At 37.3% G+C, this 17,240-nt stretch overlaps 1 pseudogene; it reads left to right on the top strand.

Annotated features, from left to right (window-relative positions):
- Nucleotides 1–10,506: 10,506 nt before the first annotated feature.
- On the top strand, nucleotides 10,507–11,464 carry LOC102250978 (annotated as a pseudogene).
- The last annotated feature ends 5,776 nt before the right edge of the window (nucleotides 11,465–17,240 follow it).

The following is a 17,240-nucleotide window of genomic DNA, read 5'->3' as shown; positions in this document are numbered from 1 at the left end:
AAATAGCAGTAAGAAAAATTACATATTAGAGCCCGATTGTGGCTTAAAATATTTTAACTTGTCAGTTCTTAATATATATACACTATTATACATTCTGTTTCTTATATTAGCTTATCTAAGGTCATGGTTCTGATTCTAATAAAACACTATTATGACACAGGAATATCCTGTGGTTAGTTTTGATGACCATAATTTTGGAAACACCACTCTAAAATGAATGGGTGACTGAAGTTAGTAAGGGCAAATTAAGCAAAAATAAAAATAAATAATAATACAGCCCTAACCGGTTTGGCTCAGTGGATAGAGCATCGGCCTGCGGACTGAAAGGTCCCAGGTTCGATTCTGGTCAAGAGCATGTACCTTGGTTGCAGGCACATCCCAGGTAGAGGTATGCAGGAAACAGCTGATCAATGTTTCTAACTCTATCCCTCTCTCCTCTGTAAAAAATCAATAAAGTATACTTTATTGTTTCAAAGAATCAAAGCAGGGACAATATTTCATATTTAATACAACAGAGAATAAAGCATATTCATAAAATCAAGAGTAGGAAATATAGTGCATTGATTATTAGGCTTTTCAGCAACATTGCAGGTAATATTTAAGAATGTCACATTGTTCAAACCTCAGAGGGAAGGTAGGGGAGGGTGGGGGTAAGGGGAAGAGATCAACCAAAGGACTTATATGCAAGCATATAGGCCTAACCAATGGACACAGACAACAAGGGGGTGAGGGCATGAGTGGGGGGGGGGGGTGGGGTGTAATGTGGGGATAAGGACACATATGTAATAACTTAATCAATAAAAAAATTTAAAAAAAAGAATGTTACATTGTGCTATTGTTTGATTAGAGCTTCCTTGCATTGTCAAGTGGCACCGCACATCAACTTTAATTTTTATTATCTAGGTTTTAACAGTATACATTTAAAATGATCAGTATAAAAACATTATTTAATTTGCCTTTAAAATATCAAATTTTTATAGATCTTAGATGGTATTATATGATTTGGCCTAAAAGCCTTTCAGAGTGCAGTATGTTTTGTGATATTAAATTAAATATTTTGTTTGGAAAAAGGGAAAGGCAAGGCAGTGGTTCTTAACTAACTTTTGGAGGGAAGGAAAGGAAGAATTAAGAAAAAATGAGATTACTAAGAATATTAAAAATTAAGCACCTTCTTTTCATTTTGAAAAATATTTAAATTGGTTAACCAAAATGAAAGCTTTAGAAATGCTTTGAAAACCTCATCTCCAAATCCAATGTATTGTTTATAAATACAGGGTGTCCCAAAAAATCTATACACACTTTGAATGATTATAAAGTCAGTGTTTATTAATATACAGTTCATTTAAAACATTTTAAAGAATCTACAGAAATGAATAATTTGTTTTGGTCAAAGCCTATTCTCAAACTGACGACTGTTCTGGTCCAGGCACTGCTGATAATATGGAGCAATGGAATCACAAACATCCAGAATCACTGGTATTTGTGCGCCCTCAATTTGTCAACTGTTGCTGGTTTTGTACCATAAACTCTATCTTTTATTTATTCCCATGAAAAAGTCTATTAGATTAGTTTTCTTTGTTCAAATTTTAGTCTGGCCTCACCCATTATTTGAAATCAGTTAAGCCTGAAAAAGGAGTGAAAATTAAGTGAGTTATCAGCTGTTAAAGTGTGTATACATTTTTAAATATCCAATAAATTATTATTATTCAAAGTGTGTATACATTTAATTTAGAACGGATGCAGATTAACCTTTACTAAGGAAAGACTGGAACATAGTTGATTTTGCCCACCCTTTCTGCAAGAGCCCTTGGGGAATAGCCCTGTGAGTTCTGCACCCCTTAAGAATTGCTTCTTAGTGATAGTCTTGTGGGTACCAACCTGTTGGCTTTCAGAGATAGGTGTTGTGGGAGTCCTTCCCTGTGGTGGGAGTCTTAAAACGTGGGGCACTGTTTGTGGAATCCAGTCCCCTCACTCCTCAGGGAGAAGCTAAGAGTTTCTCCTGATTGTTTGACCCTGTGCCAGGAGTGGGGTTTATGGTGAGAGTGTGTCTCAGCCTTTGCTAACCATTTTGATGGTGGGTACTTTCTCATTCATCCCATGTGTAATTGTTCAGCTAATTTCTGGATCTAGTTGAGGGATCAGAAGGAATTGTTCTATGTTTAGCTGTATGTTTGCTATGTTTGTAGGAGGTGGGATGCTCAGGAGCCCCCCATATCAGCATCTTGGTCAATTTTCAGTAAATATTTAAATTGTATTATTTTGATTATTGATCATTGACTTTTGTTTATTGGTTAATTTTATTTGTTTAAATTCAGCCAATCATGTCCTTTTCTCTTTTCTATTGTAGAATTTAAATTTTTTTCTTATTGCTTTCTAAGAGATATTCATGTTCTACAGAGAAAATTCCATTAAAAGCAACTATACTACTACTAAGAAAGGTTTATTACTAATTGGGATTTATTGTTTCTCTCTAAATTTTTTGCAATAATCATGTCATATGAAAGTTTTAAATTTTTATAATTTTTAATTTATGAAATTATAAAATATAAAAATTATAAAATTTTTATAAAACTGTAAAAATTCTGAGTATTTTTGTAATTATAGGATCCTTATCTTAAAAGTAGTTAAATATACTTATATTAGTTCTTGTTATGTTATTTTTTCACATGTCATTTTATTTTATTAAAATATATTTTTATTGATTTCAGAAAGGAAGCGAGAGGGAGAGAGATAGAAACATCAACAATGAGAGAGAATCATTGATCAGCTGCCTCCTGCATACCCCCTACTGGGGATCGAGCCCACAACCCAGGGATATGCCCTTGACCAGAATCAAACCTGGGAGCCTTTGGTCCTCAGGCCAATGCTCCCAGCCGTGGGCAAACTACGGCCCGCGGGCCGGATCTGGCCCGTTTGAAATGAATAAAACTAAAAAAAAAAAGACCGTACCCTTTTAACCCTTTTATTTAATGATGTTTACTTTGAATTTATATTAGTTCACACAAACACTCCATCCATGCTTTTGTTCCGGCCCTCCGGTCCAGTTTAAGAACCCATTGTGGCCCTCGAGTCAAAAAGTTTGCCCACCCCTGCATCCACTGAGCCAAACCAGCTAGGGCCACATGCCAATTTTAAATCTTGGGTATAGGAAATATTTCAAACTTATGGAGAAAGACAGAGAATAACAAATCAAAGACTTTCATATTCATCATCTTGGTCTATCAAACATGTAGCTATACATTTTTAAACATCAAACTGGATAAAACAATCTAAACCTAGTATATATAACATATAGATTTTGTGGCTTTCTTTTAACCCTACTCACTATTGAATTGAGTGATAGGTGATCATCTAATCTATATCTATTGTTCAAGTTGATATATATATATATGTGTGTGTATATATATATAGTACATATACATTTGGTACATATATATACATATATAATACATATATATATATATTATCATCAATTGTCAATGTCTAGTAGGCATTCATCTAGAGCAGGGGTGGGGAACTTTTTTTCTGTCAAGGGCCATTTGGATATTTATAACATCATTCATGGGCCATTCAAAATTATCACCTTAAAAATTAGCCTGCTATCTTTCGTCAAACATTTAACTCACCCCTAATGCTTTGGCAGGGCCAGACCAAATGATTTCACAGGCCTCATACAGCCCACAGCCAACATTCCCTACTCCTGATCTAGAGCAACTAGATTCTTTTCATCACCCCATCCCTAGCCCCCAGCGTATTTTTCCCACTTTGAACTTAAAGAGTTCATGGAAAACTACAGCACTAAGTACTATTATGAGAATATTTTCTCTCTATCCATGACTATAATGTTTTACTTTTATGATGGGGTCTTCCTACAAGACATGTTCTGTGCCTGGTTCTCCTTTTCTCTATTAGTTATCTTTATAATCTGAGAATGACAGGTTTTTAAGAGTTGCAGAAATATAAATTGATTACTTTCCCTGTGAAACAAATTAAATTGATTAAAGATTTAAATGTTCAATTAAAGACAAATTTGGATTAAAAATAATCTTTAATTTCAGAGGACTTTTTGAACAAAGCATAAAACAGGGAAACTATAAAGGAAACGCCAGGTAAATTTGCCTTCGAAGAGGTAAATACTCTTCCATAGAAAAACTAAATAAAAATTACTCTAAAACACTTTACTACAAATAAACAGAACTCTGAAAATGTTAAACCATAAAACAAATGCTATAAATAAATGACAAGAGATAAATTATAAACTAGGAATAATATTTTAAATACATACGAAGACAACGGCTATTTTCTTAATATAGAAGAATTTGTAAAACAAGAAAGAAAAAAAATGAAGTAGTCAATTAGAAAATGAACTGTAGATTGTTAATATAGAAATGAAAAGATGCTCATACTCACTCGAAACAAAATAAATATAAATTTTAAAAATGGAATTATGTTTTATTTAAAACATTTTTAAGCCCAGCCAGCGTGGCTCAGTTATTGAGCATCAACCTATCGACCTATGAACCAGGAGGTCACAGTTAGATTCCCAGTCAGGGCATATGCCTGGTTTGTGGGCTTGATCCCCAGTGTGGGGCATGCAAGAGGTAGCAGGTCAATGCTTCTTTCTCATCATTGATGTTTCTATCTCCCTCTCCCTCTCCCTTTCCTCTCAATAAAAATACATTAAAAATATCTTTAAAAGACAGTGCTCAGTGTTAGCAAGGGTAGAGGAAATAGACAGACTATTTGGATAAAACCTTTCTGAAGCAACTTGGTAAATTCAGCCAAAGGTTAAATTGCACCTATCCCTTGCCCTAACAATTAAAATTTTCAGGAATTTATTTTATTGACATTTGCACATAAGCTTAAGAAATATGCGTGTGTTTTCATGTACTTTGTAATTGTTTTTAACCATGCAAAAGTGGAAATGAGCCACATGCTCATTGATAAAGACTGGTTTCAGTAACAGTAGCATTATATAGGATTATCTTGTCAGGCAGGACTGTGCAGGTTGGTAAGAGAGAGACTTTCTTTTTCTGTTTTCTATTTTAAATGTTTACAATGAGAATATTATTTAAAATGCATGAGTGTAGTGATGGGAAAGGAACATAGAGCAATAACTGATTGCATCAAAGATGATCTATACTGGTCTGGTAGTCTATGTGGTATTGGTCTTGGGTGTCTTAGCTAGGAACAGGCAGTGGAGGCAGGATGCAGTGTCTCCCCTCTTTCAAAGCTACTTGATAGTATCTATTTCAGGTAAACAGGGTGTTTTATGCCAGTTTTCCCTTTCTATTCAGGACTGTATGATTAAGTTATCAGATATTCTTTTCCACTTATGGGTTGTTGGTTTTTGTTGTTCATTTTTTTGGCTTTTATTTTATGTGTATTTTTTCCTTTCTATATTTGCCCTGAATACGCTCACAAATTTGGAGTGGCTTTATGAGATATGTGAATTAGATGCTTTCTAACCTGAAAGCATGGACTTTTCTTTTTTTCTCTTACACTTGTCTTCTTTTTCACATGCTTTTGTGCATGCTTCATTGACGTTCCCTTTTATTGTACTGGCATTAATATGGACTATGGACTTGACAAATCAGAAATTTAGTTGTCTCAAGGTAGTTATACCTTTAAGGTATTGAAAGTGTGTTTTACAAAACCAGAACTTGGATCTAGAAAAATTACATTTTCTTTAATATACTGAAATGTAGATTCCCAGTAACTATAGCAAAGGCATTTTAAAATGTTCAGTAAATAATACTTTTAAAAATAATTGATTCATCCTCCTGAAATGCATGGAAAATGGTTAAAATAAGGGTTTTTTTTAGCATGACATGTCTTCAATAATGTTAATAAATGATAGAGGCCTTTCTGTTTTATTTTTCATGTCTAATAAAGATATTTGTTAAATTATGTTTGGCTCATAATCAAGTTACAATTCCATGTCAGTCTTTGTGCATTTAATCACTTGAAACAGATATACTGATATTTTTCTAAACTGCTTATTCTAAACTTAATTTATTTCTGACATTGAGGAATATAATACTTTCAAACAGTACTTTTAGTAGTTTTTTGGGGTTTTTTGAAAATCAAATACCACCCACATATCTGAGCTATTAATAATGAGATATGGCCCTAGCCTGTTTGGCTCAGTGGATAGAGCATCAGCTTGTGGACTGAAGGGTCCAGAGTTTGATTCTGGCCAGGGGCACATGCGTGGGTTGTGGTCTTGATCCCCAGTAGGGGTCCTGCAGGAGGCAGCCGATCAATGATTCTCATTATTGGTGTTTCTATCTCTCTTTCCTTCTCCCTTCCTCATGAAATCAATAAAAATATATATTTAAAAGATAATAATGAGGTATGATAATAGCTAACATTTAAATAGTGCTCACTTATGTGCCTGGCACTCTGTGTTGCACCTATATTAACCCATTTAATCTTTTCAATAACCCTAGGAGGTGGGAGCTATTATTGTTCTATCCATATTACCACTGAGGATATTGAGGCATAAAATATTCCCATGGTCATATGGTTAGCAAAACTTCTGCACCAGGGCTAGAACCTAAGTTACACAGCTTCAGTGTCTTTATCACAGGTGGACACCAATGCCAGTGCTTAGTAAAAACTCAGTATATTTTTATTGTTCAGCTGACAGACCAATACTAAAATAGTGTAGCACTTGAAAACATTACCTTTTAAATAGTATTTTACTTATAATACTGAAGGGAACAGTATAGCAGTTCTTCATAGGAAGGGAAAGGAAGAAGTAAGGATATTAACATTTTTAGTTTAGATGATCATTATCTTTATTCCTTAGGGAGGTACAAATATTTCAGATATTTTTAGATGGCTATAACCTTTAGCCATATAAAAATAGTGATAGCACCATTGAAGCCCTTTCATCTAATGTTTTATTCTGCTTAGGTTGCTTCTCTATCTATTCCAGCGATTTTCAATGTGTGTGCTGTGGCAGGCATGCTGATATACCACAAGTATTTTTTAAAATATGCAATACCTGGCTACTTAGTCAGGGACACTGACCTCTTTTCCCTTAGATTTTTAAATAAAAAATGACGATAGCCAACACAACAATACCCATTCAGTGTGAAGAAATGGAAATTATACCTATTTTTTGTCAGATCTGCAAAAAATATAATGTATTTTTGGTGTGCAGAATTTTAGTAATTTATGTGTGCCAAGAGATGAAAAAGGTTGAAAATCATTGATCTATTTAATGAACAAGTATTTAGTGTCACTAAAAATGTGTTATTAAACTTGACATTAAATATAAGCTAACTTGAATAATTCTTTAGTGTTATATAAGCATTATAAATCTGGAAGAAGATGGCATACTTAAAATATATTTTATTCAGCAGATAATATATAGAAACATTAGGGAAGAATAATTAGGTTTCCTACATTTCAAATGTATAATTTTCCCTTTGCTGTTGAGGTCTATAATCTATGTGTCATAAATGGAAAAGAGTTATTTGCCTGAGTGGTGAACATTACCAGAACCTCCTGTCTCTGTCTACACAATGTTCATTTTCTCCTGTTCCATACCCTCTTTGTCTTAATCACCTTGCTTTCTCTCTTCTCTTTTTACCTTCTTCATAGTCTATTCTTCTTTGTCATCACTTCTATTCTCTCTGTCTAGATATAACCTTAACTATTTTTGAAGTAGGTAATAAGTATGCTAAGATATGTATAGCTTACAGAAAATAAGCCTGGACCATTCTACCCACACTTAGCTTATTATCATTGAGGCATCTTCCAAATATAAATAGTTCTATGACTTGCCTCACTGACAATCTCACAGGAACAAAAGAAAAGAGAAAGATGCCTCTCCTGCATAGTGACCCACTGAATATTTCTGAACATGACCTTCAGCATAGGTCATGGTGGGAATGGGTTGGATGAGCAGGTGAGAGCCTTGAGGCTAATATAAGGCTGTGGATATGACTCAAGTGATTTTGATTTCAAGTTCTGTGGTATTTCAGTATCACTACCTTGAAATGATCCCTCTTTGTATGCAAGGGATAATTCTTGCCCTACTGAATGTAAGTAGATGACAATAGGGGTCATTTGATTTCAAAAAGTTTGAACATAAATTGATTTGAATATTTCTTGTGGACATTTCCCTAGAGTTAATGAATATTTTTCACAACTCTACGATTCAGAGTCACAGGTCTCTCACAAATCACATTCAAAATTCACCTCTTCTAAATTTTCTAAGTTTGTCAAGATGATTTTAGTGTGTTATTTAAATGTCCAATTGAATCTGGGGGCAATTATATATGTATATCAAAGAATAACTTACATTAACTTCCTTTTCACATTCAATTTAGAAAAGAATTAACTTTTGGATTTGTATTGAGTTGATAAAACTGAAGAAATTATCTCATGTCAATTAGAGTTATTATAACTGGCAATAATCTATGCTTTTTTTCTGCCTCAGTAGCATTAGCATTTACAGGAAGAGAAAGGTTATGTAGGCCATTTCTGTTCACGTGTTTTACTTTAATCTGCTGAAATATACATTTTTTCCCCCTGTAAAACCAATGTCAGAGGTGGTCATGGAAAGCCTAAGCATCAAATTTAAAAGTCACCTTTTTGATAGCAAAGAGAAAGAAGTGCATCTCACATAAAATATTAACCAAACTGAACTTCCTGGAGACCCATGGTAATGATTTTGTGAAAGTTAGTCCTTGATCAGTTTGAGTGGATATATCCATACTTCTACATCATTGCTGAGATTACAAATGATAATTTTCTTTATTAGAAACAGGAACATTTTTAGGGGAAACAGTACTTGAGCAGTCTACACAACACACATTCTATATAGAACTGCTTATATGTGAGAAAAATTTAAATACCATTGGGGTGAAAATATTTTCAAGACATAGTGTCAGCCTTAATATTATGGAGGAACTCAGTTATAAGGCCAAACAAAGCAGGAAATCTTCAAGGTAGACAGATACTGATAGATTCATTTACTCATTTGTTAACTCATAGATCCACTCAGTGAGTAAAAAGAATTCATTGATCACTTCCTGCGTGCAAGGCACTTGCCTTCACTGAATATACAATAATGAACAAAGCAGATTATTTCTCAAGAATTTACATTCCTCTGGGGATGGATGATATTAATTGAATAATTAGAAGCTTGTTTAATTGCAAGTGTAACAACTGCTGCAAAGTTAAGAGCAGTGTATTCTGAAAATATATGGCAGGAGACCTGACAGAGCCAAATGAATTCAGGGAAGATTTGAGACCCAACGGATGAGCAAGAATTAAACAACAAAGCCTATAAGCCATAGGTCAAAATAGCTTTTAAATAGAGATTGTTTAAAGTCATGGGTAGTATTCTAGAACTGAGTTAGTTTTTCCAGTAGTTCTAGTGCCCTCAAAAGCAGGGAGCTGTGACTGAGATTACTACTTGCCTACCCCATATGTATTCTCTTTTTCTTCCTTACTAGCAGAACCCAATTTTATTTAGAAAAACAACATTCCCAGGTAAAACAGCAGCTTTTTCCAAGTTCCCTTATCGGTATAGATGTCTGAGAGGTTAAAAGGCCCTGGCTCACAGAGTCTTAATTAATGCAAAGAGAACAAAAGGTTATTGGATTGAACTTCTAGGAAAGTTCCTCAGAGAAGGCTGTTTTAGCTGTTAAGCACAATTCTTACCTTTTGACCTTGCCCTTCATTTCTGAAATGAGAATGTTATGGCAGGAGTTATGTTCAATATCTTGAGAACATAAGGATAGGGTCATCATCTAAGTCTGGTGCAACAGAAAGCAGGAAAGAGCCTAGATCCTAGTGTTATGTGGAGCCCCTGTACTCCTGGATTGCTACCATCAATTTTCTTTAATTTGAGAGAATAAAAGGAAATTTAACCTGCAAACATGTTGGGTAAATAGAGGCTTAGCTGAGGAAACCTTGTCTACCTTCTGATCAGATGACTTTATTCTCTTTCTGCTTTTGTGTTGACAAAGTAAGAAATAAATGTTCAAATAGTCATGGAATGTTTGCTTAATGTGCTATTCACATGTTTATGTGTTTATGTAAATAATGAGTAAAGAAGAATTAAACAGTGAAGGATGTCTCTTCTAGCTAGGGCAGTGATGGTGAACCTATGACACGCGTGTCAGAGGTGACACGCGAATTCATTTTTTTGGTTGCTTTTTCTTTGTTAAATGGCATTTAAATATATAAAATAAATATCAAAAATATAAATCTTTGTTTTACTATGGTTGCAAATATCAAAAAATTTCTATATGTGACATGGCACCAGAGTTGTTAGGGTTTTTCAAAATGCTGACACGCCGAGCTCAAAAGGTTCGCCATCACTGAGCTAGGGTGATCAACAATGCTTCCTGGAGCCACTTCAGTTCACCTGACATGTAAGTCTGGTGGTTCCAACTTCTCTGCAAGCTGGCAGCCCTCTAGCCCCAGTGGCTCAGGCTGGGAGGCCCATTCTGGAGGCCTGCGTGGTGACGGGATCTGCAACACATTGATGCAGGCTGAGCGTGGTCGGAAGCAGAGGTGTGCTGTGGATCTAAGAAATACCACATGGAGTAATGATGATTCCAAGTTTGGCCAGAGGATGCTGGGGAAGATGAGATTATCTAAAGGAAAAAATTTAGAGATGCAAGGAGTCACAGAACATATTAAAGTTCAAGTTAAAAATAACCACCTGGGACTTGGAACTGCAATCAATAATGAAGACAACTGGGTTGCTCATTAGGATTATTTTAATCAGCTTCTGGCTAAACTGAACACTTGCCATGGACTGGAAACAGCAGTCTCCTTTTCAGAGAACAAGGAAAATAAATCTTTCGATCTTGAAGAAAAGTCCAAAATCTCCAAAAATTGTGTTCATTAAATAACCTTCACATAAGCAGGGGTTCTCAACCTGTGGGTCGCGACCCCTTTGGCGGTCAAACGACCCTTTCACAGGGGTCGCCTATGACCATCCTGCATATCAGATATTTACATTACAGTAGCATCATTACAGTTATGAAGTAGCAATGAAAATAATTTTATGGTTGGGTCACAACATGAGGAACTGTATTTAAAGGGCCAGAAGGTTGAGAACCACTGAGGAAGGATCTGTCATCTCAGAACAAAACAGATCTTGGCTGCATTTGGGGGAAAAGACAGAATAAGAAGACTCCTGAGGGTGCTTTCAGCCCTGCAACTCCAGATGGGAATGAAACCTCCACCAGGACAACCGGTGCCTTCCCCATCCAGGATACTTTGCAAAGCAGACAGCAGAGCTAAAGAATAAACCGTAGGTCATGGTTTCAGGGCCTGACCTTCCAGAGACCCAAAATGGAAAGGAAAAGGGGAAAGAAAAAAAAGGCAAAAAGATAAAAATGTAGAGAATTACACCCAACCCAAGACCAAGAAAAGGAGAGACCAGGATGAGCAGCAGCTCGGAGACTCACTGGGACAAGAATTGTGATGCTTCTGCTGAGGAGAGGGTTGCGTGTGGCCCTTGATGGCCAGAACTTACCACCAAAAGCCTCAAAAAGGTAGATAAAAGAAGAACTACAGTCCTGACCGGTTTGGCTCAGTGGATGGAGCATCAGCCTGCAGACTGAGGGGTCCCAGGTTCGATTCTGGTCAGGGGCATGTACCTTGGTTGCGAGCACATCCCCGGTGAGGGGTGTGCAGGGGGCAGCTGATCAATGTTTCTCTCTCATTGATGTTTCTAACTCTCTATCCTTCTCCCTTCCTCTCTGTAAAAAGTCAATAAGATATGTTTAAAAGAAAAAAAAAAAGAACTACAAAAGCAAGTTGAGGTTGCGTTGGATGCTATGCTAGATGAAATACCAGTGGAAACAAAAGGAGAAAAAGAAGAAAGGTTTCCAATAAATTCTGTTGAGCCAGGGCCTTTTAACCCCTCTGACATCAGGGTGCTGCCAAGCAAACTCCTTTGGCCTCAAGTAAGAACAGAGTTCACCAAAAAGAGTTTGTGCACATCTTTTAACATGCTTAAGGATTGCTGAGTCTTATTCGATCACCACATTTTCTCCCCAATCATATTCCAGAAGAACTTTTAAATACTATATATATAAAAGCCTAAGCGACCCGGCCAACCATTTAACTGGTCAGCTGATTGACCGGTAGCTATGATGCACACTGACCACCAGGGGGAAGATGTTCTGACCAGTAGGTTAGCTTGCTGCTGAATTCCAACTGATCAGGACTGAGCAAGATGGGCCAGACACGCCCTGGAGCCCTCCCACGGTCCCTTCCTGACTGGTTAGCCCCAATCAGCCCCATCGGGACTGGGCGAGATGGGCCAGACATACCCTGGAGCCTTCCCCTGCCCCGATAGTGCACTGGTGGGGACCCGGATTGCGAGAGGGTGCAGGCCAGACCGAGGGACCCCATCAGTGCAAGAATCTTTGCACCGGGCCTCTAGTCTATATATTTAAAAGCTCAAGAGTCTATCTGACCATCTGACAAGTAGCTATGACATGCTTGACCACTAGGGGGCAGACACTCAATGCAGGAGCTGCCGTGACGCTCACTGGCCATTTAAAAAAAATGGCACTGCAGACCTGGCACTGACAAACCAATACTCGGCTTCCCCCAACTGGGACAGGGCCCCACCACCACCCCAGAGTGACACCCCACCAAATCTCAGCCAACGCTGCCAAGACCCTTGGTGCAAAATGCAACCGACAGCTCAGCCCAACCCGGAAATAGTCGCTGTGGGTGCTGGATAATGACGTCACATAACAACGCCCGGCTTCTTCTCCCTAGTGACTAGCCTCCTTGGAGTTTCTTCAGCCCAGAAACCCAACTTGCTTTATAGCCAGGTGCAAACTTTTTATAGGTCAATCAAGTGTTTGTAAAGCGTTTTCACATGCCTCATCTCATTTGATCCTTACAGAAGTCCTGGAGTAGGTAGATAGGAGACTAGGTAGAATTCTGTTTTCATTAGCCAGAAAATGGAGATTTATAAAGTTTAGAAACTTGACCTGACTGAAAAGAAGTAAGAAATGGTGGACCTTGAAAATGACTTCAGGTTTTCTCACTGCGCAGAATATAGTCAAACACTGCTAAGGTTAAATATTTTATCCTTTGTTCTCTCTGTGTGATCTACAATAATAATCTGCTTCATGTTGATATTTACTGCTGTGTTGCTGATAATTATCTGAAAGAGAAGTTGGGGTGCTTAATTGGACTGGAAAAAGTTTAGCTATATCAGAAAGCAGGTCTGATTAAGCAAGTTTATCTATATACAAAAGGCTAAGTTGACTCGTGCATGCACGATACATATAAAGCTCTTGCTGGCACCAATTGCACGTGTGTGTTTCAATCTGTCATTGTCGATTGTGAATTTGGTTGACACTTGTATTATAGAGAAAGAGCGAATAGCAATATTAAAATATTTCTTCTAATTTCCTTTCAATGTGCACAAATCCAGGCACTGGGCCACTAGCGTGTGTGCGTGCGTGCGCGCGCGTGTGTGTGTGTGTGTGTGTGTGTGTGTGTGTGTGTGTGTGTGTCTATTTCAGAGGGGAAGGGAGAGGGAGAGAGAATCTTCAATTGGCTGCCTCCTGCATGCCCCACACTGGAGCTTGAGCTCACAACCCAGACATATGCCCTGCCAGGGAATCGAACCATGACCTTCTGGTTCATAGGTTGATGCTCAACCACTGGGCCACGCCAGCTGGGCCCAGAAGAAATTTTTAATGCTCCAAATCATGGCTCTCATAAACAAATAAATTTCTTTTTATACTCATAAAAAAAAGGATGCTTCATAGAAGAGGTTTCACTTGAACTAGGTTTTACAGTTGTGTATTTGCCTTCAAATTTAAGATGGCTTTACATGAAAGGAGACTTTTCTGAATTTATTTTCCGTAGGCACTTGGGAGCCAATGAACATTTCTAGCAGATTTCTGTTATGTTTTAGTACAATAACTTATTTGCTATTGAGATTCCGATGGTTTAAGACTGAATGAGCTGAACATTAAAGAGGCAGTTAGTCTAGTTGTCAAATAGTATTTTAGAGCTCATGCAGGATATTTTTGGTAAATAGTATTTTAGAGCCCATGCCAGGATTTATTATTTGTGTGTGTGTGTGTGTGTGTGTGTGTGTGTGTGTGTGTTAAATAGTATTTTAGAGCCCATGCCAGGATTTTTTTGGTAGTAAAGGAAAGACAGGGATAAGGTGAGAGAGGGTACAATTGATAACTAAAGATTTTTAGATATGACAGGGAAAGGTGAAGAAAAGTAAAAGCCAGCTTTCTATTTTTAGGTGTGGCTACATAAGGACTTACTGTAGGCAGGTGAGAGAGGTTAGGTGGTTGTGTAATTGGGGAAGGGAAAATAATGAGTTTTATTTTAAATCTATGTGAGGATAATGAAGTGGAATGCCCAGCAAAAACTAGAAATTTGTGATTCAAGCGTGAATTTTATAATGTTATATTGGAGAAACTAGTTGAAATCAATGGTTTTATTTCCTACATGATTTCATCCATCAGTACTTTTTTGCTATTCTTTATTGAGCCTTAAGGTATCGTGATTAGCTGAAAATTCTAGTTCTGTTAATAAAACAGCCTTATGATAAAGATAAAGGACCTTTTTCACTATGCCTGGAGAATATGGAAAATAAAATCAATATTTCTGGTTTTGCCTATCACAATTAACATTGTCATATCTATAGTAAATTATTTTTTTCTTAAATAACAGTTATTCTTTCCTAAGTCATATAATTAAAGAGGCATATTTTTAGAACAATTAAGATTGTGAATGCTGAAAAATGGCAAAGGTAACATGTTTGTAATTATAATTTGCAATTTGCAAAACAAAGATAATTCAATTATTACCTGAAATGCCTTTCTTTTCTATAAAGCTTAAATTAAGCAAATTGGAAAAGCATATTGGTAAATTGATTTAATCAAAGTTTTTTTCATATTCAGGCAAATTTCACTACATATATGGCTTATAAATATTTTCACCATATATATTTGATTAAAGACTTTGATTCAAAGCTTGATTGAAAGTTTCATTGAAGTCTTCTAATGTTAATTCACTGATAGGATAAAGTTTATTATAAAAATGCTAAGTGGCTTTTTAATAATTGTATATTTGGAATGTTAAAATAAAAATTTGGACTAGAATATACTTAACTATGAAATAACAGCTAGAACAAGTACCCCCCAAAAATTAAAGTTTATTTTAGTCCAAATCATGCTGTTTTTACTGTATTATGCTACCCAACATTATATATACATGTATCATGTATTATATATATATATATGTATCTATATCTATATATATATCTATATCTATATATATACATATCTATATATATCTCCCCTATATAATAAAGAGCTAATATGCAAATGGTCATCATGCCCTCACACCATCACGCCCTCACACCATCACACCGTAACAGCTCAGACACTCAACACTGGGGAGAGAAGAATGGGGACCAGCCAGGCACAAATGAGCTCGCGAGAGAGGAATGGGGACCAGCCAGGCTGCGGCCTGGGAGAGGGACAAGCTGCATGCCCTGCAGTCCTAGGAGCCAGTGCCTGCAGCTATGGCCCGGGAGAGGGACAAGCCGCCTGCCCACGGTCCCCTGCAGTTGCGGCTGGCCTGGGTCCTGGGTGCCTGTGGCTGGCCAGAGGGAGGGAAGCCCAGGTCCTGGGTGCCTGCAATCAGCTGGAGGAGGGAATCCTGAGTCCCGTGTGTGGGGCGAGGCAGAGGTGGTTAGGGGCGTTCAGACCAGCAGGGGAGTAGTTAATGGTGATCAGGCCGGCAGGCAGATGTGGTTAGGGGCGATCAGGCAGGCAGGCAGGCAGGCGAGTGGTTAGGAGCCAGTGGTCCTGGATTGCAAGAGGCAGTCGGACATCCCTTGAGGGGTCCTGGATTGGAGAGGCTGCAGGCCAGGCTGAGGGATGCCCCCTACACACACACTGGGCCTCTAGTGTGTGTGTGTGTGTGTGTGTGTGTGTGTGTGTGTGTGTGTGTGTCTGTATAAACATGTAATATATAACACTATATATGCATATATGTACATGTATTTAGAAATATAAGAAACAGAAATAGAAGAACATTTATTTTATAACTTCAATGAAACAGTTCTGAATGAATTGCCTAGTATTTTAACTCTCATGCAGGGTATGAATTTCTGTCATAGAGCTATTCTATCCAACCGGTTGTATGTTGCTATGCTAGTCCTGGTGAGAATTGTCTCCTAAGTCCTGCAAGACAGAGTCTATTCTGCGTTTGTGGCCCTGCACCCTCTTTTTTTCTTGCTTTTGGAGTTTCTTTTGTTGAGGGTCTGAGAGTTCTCTTTTTCTTCCTCCCTGCAAGTTTTATCCTTTACTAGTTTTCAGCTTTATTCTTCAGCTTCCTATCCTCTTCAGGTTCAAAACTTGTCAAATATCTTGAAGAAGAGCTTGTATTTATTGCCACTTCTTGCTCTAGTGTGACTTGGCTCTTAAGTATCACTAGACTATAGATTTTACTTTGTATCTCCAGCCCATACTTCTATCCTTTTGCTTGCTCTAGCACTCAGCAATTTTTAAAAAAAATGTTTTCATTGATTTTAGAGAGGGGAAGAGAGAGGGATAAAGAAAGATAAACATCAATGAGAGAGAAACATGGATTGGCTGCCTCCTGCATGTCCCTTACTGGGGATCAAGTCTGCAACCTAGGCATGCACCCTGACCAGGAATCGAACCAAGTGACCTCTTGTTGCATGGGTTAATGCTCAACCACTGAGCCACCCCGGCCAGAGAGCAAATTCTTAATAGTAAAAAGCAGTCTTTTGGGGGGGGGGTCCTTTAGTCTTCAGTTTGTCATGTTAGACTATGTTACCTAGAAAAATTCCACTTATATTTGCTTCAAGGTATTTTAAAAAATAGCTTCTCTGTGCCAGTAGCCAAACCCATTAATCTTATCTAGGAGAGGCAGTGGAATAAGGAATTGGTGATGATACCAGCCAGGGTGTTAAGGGAAGCAGGAAAATAATAGCTTCTATTAAGAAAATTAAAATGTATAATAGAGACAATCAAGTACTTTGCCAAGCTTTCCAAAATAGTCTAAGTATATTGGACTGATGATTTCTTTGTGCTTTTGTACTCTTTTCCACTTTCACATACCACAAAAGCATCCCCAAAACATCCAAAAGTCATCTTTGGAGCTAATGCTACTATTGCTTATCCTCAGCCTACCATTACTAAATATATTGTTGATGCAGGCAAGAAGGA

The sequence above is a fragment of the Myotis brandtii genome, unplaced genomic scaffold, assembly GCF_000412655.1.
Source record: "Myotis brandtii unplaced genomic scaffold, ASM41265v1 scaffold124, whole genome shotgun sequence".
Lineage (NCBI taxonomy): Eukaryota > Metazoa > Chordata > Mammalia > Chiroptera > Vespertilionidae > Myotis > Myotis brandtii.
The sequence above is the reverse complement of the archived record's forward strand: the minus strand, read 5'-3'. Positions and strand labels throughout refer to the sequence as shown.